Source organism: Colobus angolensis, unplaced genomic scaffold (assembly GCF_000951035.1).
Source record: "Colobus angolensis palliatus isolate OR3802 unplaced genomic scaffold, Cang.pa_1.0 Scaffold2, whole genome shotgun sequence".
NCBI lineage: Eukaryota > Metazoa > Chordata > Mammalia > Primates > Cercopithecidae > Colobus > Colobus angolensis.
The window spans coordinates 14,445,417-14,451,391 of NW_012115154.1; the positions used below are offsets into that span (position 1 = coordinate 14,445,417).

The 5,975-nt window shown below is 35.5% G+C and overlaps 1 protein-coding gene across 2 annotated transcripts in view; it reads left to right on the plus strand.

Moving 5' to 3' along the window:
* Nucleotides 1–5,975, plus strand: part of CNTNAP2 (contactin associated protein-like 2) — a 2,310,676-nt gene that overhangs the window by 52,525 nt on the left and 2,252,176 nt on the right. The window lies entirely within an intron of this gene.

Here is a 5,975-nt window from a genome sequence, read left to right on the forward strand (position 1 = left end):
TGAACTATGATTGCACCGTTGCACACCACCCTGGGCAACAGAGTGAGACTCTGTCTAAAAATAAATAAATAAATAAATAAATAAGAGTTATTCATATGTGTGGATATTCGCTTAGCAAGGGAACAGCTTTCTGGATTTGTTTGTTTTTTCATTATATTCTGCTATATTGAGTAGAGTTTTCCATTAAAATTTTTCCTGATTGATTATCAATGGACAAACAGTAATCCTTCTTAGCTTTAAATAACCTCTCTAGGCAAACAAGAACTAAGGAGAAAAAAATATATTTGAGACAAAACAATATTTCATAGTATAGTTAGGTAATTATTGCCTTTGGTAGTTTTTGTAGATTTAATTGTATTTCTTTGATTGAGCCAATTTCTTTTATATTGGTTATGTAGAGGTGCTGAAAGAGGGAAGCACCCAAATGAATCACATATGACAAATACACATACAAGCAGGTTAAAAAAAACAGCAAAGTATTTTAAATAGCTAAACAATTTTCTATTTGTCATTTTTAAAATCTAACTCAATTAAAATCATTGTAGGTTCAAGATTTGTTTCAATTAACTCAAGTAATATTTTCTGGAAAGCTATGAGCACGTGTTTTATGAATTCTAACTCTTTGGAATCAAAAACACAAATTGGCCTGTTTCCTTTTTCATCATGCATCAACACCAGTTTGGGAATTTTCTTAAAATTTCTATTAACATATAAGAGAAAAGATATGTTTTCTTAAGTGCTCTGGAAACAATATTGTAAAACATATATAATGAGTAAATTTAATAGAATTTTAAAAATATTGAAATAAACATGTATTTTTAAATGATGTGTTGATATCTTAAATAGTGCTACAGAGGTAACAAAGTTTAAATTAATTAAAATTATATTCACCTTGAATACTGAATCTATTTCATGTCATTAATTCAACTAAAAATTAGAGATTAAATAAATTATATTATTGAAATGTAAAACTAAAAATTTCAAAAAATGACAAGCTTCCTTTGTCCCTTTATTTCTTCTACAAATTCTTTAAAAAAATGCTCTTAATTTTTTTTTTTGGCTTAAGATTTAAAATATAATATTTACTCTGGAAGTTTTTACTTTTTTTGTTACCAGCTCATGTTATTTCTTGGGTTTTCTTCTTCACCTACCATCCTTGTATTTCTTACAATTGGCTTCTGAAAATATCTATTTCTTCTTTTTAACCAAATAGCTCAAAGCTGGGGTAGTTTGCCTCCCAGGAAACATCCGGCAATATTTGAAGAAATGTTTTGTTGTCACAACTCCAGGGAGAGTGACGCTGCTGGCATCTAGTGGGTGGAGGCCAGGGATACTGCTCAGTATCCCACTGTGTACATGACCGCCCCCACAGCACAGAATTTTCCAGTCCAGCATATCAGTAGTACCAAGGTTGAGAAATTCTTGTTTAAACATACACTGCACAGCCTCCTTAGCGGTCTAGATTTCTCTACGTTCCAAACATTTTATTGAATTTATTCTCCTTTTTGACCACAAAATTCCCGCTTTTTCTCTCCTCTTTCTTGTTTTCATATTTCTCAGATTCACAATTCTGACTATGATTTGAATGAGGGCATTGCCTTTGGAACCATTCAGTTACCACATCACTAGATCTTCAGTAATTAAGTTCTGATCATTATGTATTTTCATTTCTCTGTGGAGAACTGGAGGAATCTTGTAATTAATTAGCAACCATGTGTAGTACAGCATTAACATTTGCTAGAAATGAGTGAGCTCTTTCAGAACTCTCAGTTTAAAAACTCTTCCTTGGTGTTTTCCAATGCGTTTTCTTCGGAGTACAGACATGCAAGATACTCTACAAGGGAAGATCATGGTCTGATAGATCTGGAAAATGCTGACTCTTTGGTCCAAAGAAGCTCTATGATATTTACCAATGAATCTGACAGGTCCTGAAGTACTAACACCTGCTTAGTCTGGTTTTCTTCAGCTGTGTTTTTTTTTTTTTTTCTTCCTAATAAAAATTTTATTTTGTTTTAATCCCTTAAAATTCCTATTAACATCAGGAAACATTGATATAATCCTATTTGCTTTCACAAGATTCTAAATGTTCAAATCTCCTCAACAGAACGAGTAGAAGTACATATGCTCAAAGGATAAACAAACAAAAAAAAAGTTGACATTTTTAATGAATTAAAGTGCAGAGAACTTTGTATTTAGTTTTAATTTTGTTCAGTTACTTTAAGCCTCTTTATCTTATTATACATTATTAGAGTAAATGTATGTTTTTATCTAATCTCGTATTAAGGATTGAATAATACACTTTTTGAAGTTTACAATAGTGTATTTATTATATGTATCTTGTTTTAATTTTCTCCAAGTGTTTTTAATAATTGAATTTTCCAATTTGTTTGCTATAAACATTGACCATTTAGAAAATAAACTGATGTAACGCTATCTGCTTCCTCAAATAATCCCCGCCCCTCGCCCCCACATTTATATCTTGGTTGTGTAGTTTATAGCATAATAAATACACATGCATATTTTAGAGTATAAGGTTAAATTCAAATCTGTGATGCTACATGCCATATATTTTCTGACCTCTTTGACAAATTTAATTGCCCCTTAAAGTTTCTATCACTTCTGTAATTTTATAACTTATTTTTGTAATAGTTGTTATATTTATTTTCTTTACAGAACAATAATTTCTATGAGAACTGGGACTCTAAAAATTGCTCATTACTGTATAGTATATCATATAGAGATCCTGAAAGAATGCCATACACACAAATATACTGAGCATGCGTTAGTTGAAAACAGGTGATGAAACTCCTGACTTGAAGTAGCATGTAATCTATTTGTGGATAAAAGTGTGCTCAAGCAGTAGCTATTACCAGTGCATAGCTCTGAATGACTAAATGTCTCAATCAAGAATATCCACAATAAATCCAGGAGCTGTGGCTCAAGCCTGAAATCTCAGTGCTTAAGGAAGCTGAGATGGGAGGATCATTTGAAGCTAGGAGTTCAAGACCAGCCTGGGCAACAGTGATACCCTATCTCTACAAAAAATAAAAATAATAACCAGAGATGGTTGTGCACACCTGTAGTCCCAGCTCTTCAGGAAGCTGAGGCAGGAGGATTGCATTGAGCCCAGGGGAGGATGCAGTGAGCTGTAATCCTGCCATTGCACTCTAGCCTGGGTGACAGAGTAAGATGCTGTCTCAAAAAAAAGAAAAAGGAAACCCACAAGAACAGAATATCCATAATAAGAAATGTAAGATTCTCCATGAACTCCACTTTTTTGGGCTTAGTAACTTAATTCCTGCCAACAAAATTCATTTAAAACTATAGGCCAGGAGCAATGGCCATGCTCAGCAAGTTTTTGTACTTTTAGTAGAAACAGGGTTTCGCTGTATTGGCAGGGTGGTCTTGAACACCTGACCTCAAGAGATCCACCCACGTCGGCCTCCCAAAATGTTGGGATTACCAGCATGAGCAAACACACACAGCCTATAGTTTTAAATGAATTTTGCTGATTTTACTGTAGGCCGAGTGTGGTGACTCATGCCTGTAATCCCAGCATTTTGGGAGACTGAGGCTGGCGGATCACCTGAGATCAGGAGTTCAAGACCAGCCTGGCCAATATAGCAAAACCCTCTCTCTACTAAAAATACAAAAATTAGCTGGGGTGGTGGCGGGAAGCTGAAATCCTAGCTACTCGGGAGGCTGAGGCAGACAGAATTGCCTTAACCTGGGAGCCAGAGGTTGCAGTGAGCCGAGATCACTCCACTGCACTCCAGCCCAGGTGACACAGTGAGACTCATCTCAAACAAACAAACAAACAAACAAACACTATAAAGAAAGCAGCCAAAGAAGGAAATAAACAATAAATTACATATTTCCTGGACAAATAATATAATACTTCACAGATGCCCCAATTTTCCCATTCATTGCTAAAATTTCATCATAAGGTTGTAAATCCAGGATTACATAGAGCACAGGTTTCACAGATGTTGTTTGACTCATTCATTCATTCCTTATACATCCAACATGAATTTATTGTATTTTAGGCACCAAGCTGTGGGCTGAAAGCAGCTCTTAGAGGATGGAAAGTATCCAGATTGTTAACGAAGAAATGGGTAGATCATCTGGTCAGTAGCAATAATGGTAATGGATCCCCAGAGGCAGAGTCACCTTGGGGAATATAAAATGCATTTTAATTTGAATCGATAAGGAAGCTGATATTGTGAATCCTTAAAAAATAAATGTGAAAAATGTAAAGTAGTGACAGAAGCACATGGTGACCAGGCAAGAAGGCTAAGAGGCAGTTTTTAAGCCACTGCAAGATATTCTTTGAAGAAGTGAAGGATGAAAGCTCTGTGTTTAGGCTTCTGGTTCTGTCTGATATATCCTTTAACAAGGCCATATTGTAAGAGAATGGTTAAGGTGGGGCTGGGAGTGAAATTAACCGTTAATGATCCATCTCAGTATGATGGGCAAAGATATATTACATGAACCTGGTATCAGAAGAGTGTAATCTTTGTAGCTCTCACCTATGATTACATGGTTACCATTAATTTAGATTCTACGTAGAATCTTAATGATTGTGAATGACTGAAAACCATTAAGAAAACTTTGGAGACTTTCTGGATAAAATGCAATGACTAAGTTAGTATTATTCAATTTATATGAATAAATATATTCTTAGTCTTTATGTGCTTTTTCTTTTTCACATACACATCTTTTAGTTCTAAGTTTCGATTTTCCTCTATAATATTACAATTGCTATTTGTTTGTCTGTCTCTCTCTTCCCTCCTCACTCCATTCTTTCCAATATCCCTGTCTGTTTTTCTTTCTTTCTCTCTTATTTTTCTATTGTTGCATCACTGGCCGTAACCCTATTGCAGGATTACAGTTGTCAAATATTTAGTGGCCTTGGCTTATGTCCCTAGTGGGAGCTATGGAAAGTACAGAAAAATGAAAAGAGACTCACATTATGTTAGTGCTGTTTCTCACTTTCCACATCTACAGTTATTGCTACCCTTGGAGAAATTTACATATACCATAAATGGAAGTACATACTTTAGAAAGACATTTAAATTTCTTCCTTTACATGTCAGAATAAACAAAAGTACTAGTTAAGAAATTATTTCTGCACTAAATAATGAGTTGGTCCTCATAATGCCCTGTAGGTATGGCATATTGAGGGACAAAAATTATAAGTCTGATTTCCAACTTCTAAGTGTTGAAGACTCATGTTTGATAATTTGATAATTGGGGGGGGAAAGAGAGCAAATAATTCCCTTTTTTGTCTATGGATCATATTGCCTCTCAGTTCCTTTAGAAAAATGCAAGTTAATTAAGCTTAGGGACTGGAGGCATAAAGGAGGTTAAAAGGAAGAAAAATAATTTAGCTTTCAGAAGATCAAGAGTACTAGGGGAAATGATTTTGGCTGTCATTTTTTATTGAAACAAAAATTGACAGAGAATTTGGACATCCTTTGGAAAGCCAGGCAAAGGAAATTCAGCTTATCATAAACAGGATAAAAATCAGAATATCCACTTCCCTGGCAATCAGAAATTCTCCATGAAGCTGAATTCTGTTTCAGTGCATCTCTCACTCATTTTGTTATTCAAATATGTGGGAAACCTACTATGCACCCAGCACTGTTTTAGGTGCTGGAGATTCAGATAGAAATGATACAGATGGGGGCGGAGCAAGATGGCCGAATAGAAACAGCTCCAGACTCCAACTCCCAGCGCGAGCAACACAGAAGACCGGTGATTTCGGCATTTTCAACTGAGAATCCACCTCTGGAGACAAGGCACAGCTAAACAACAACAACAAAACAGCAGAACCCTGTGCAGACGCAAACGACTCTGTCTGACAGCTTTGAAGAGAGCAGTGTTTCTCCCAACACGGAGGCTGAGATCTGAGAATGGACAGACTGTCTGCTCAAGTGGATCCCTGACCCCTGAGTAGCCTAACTGGGAGACAT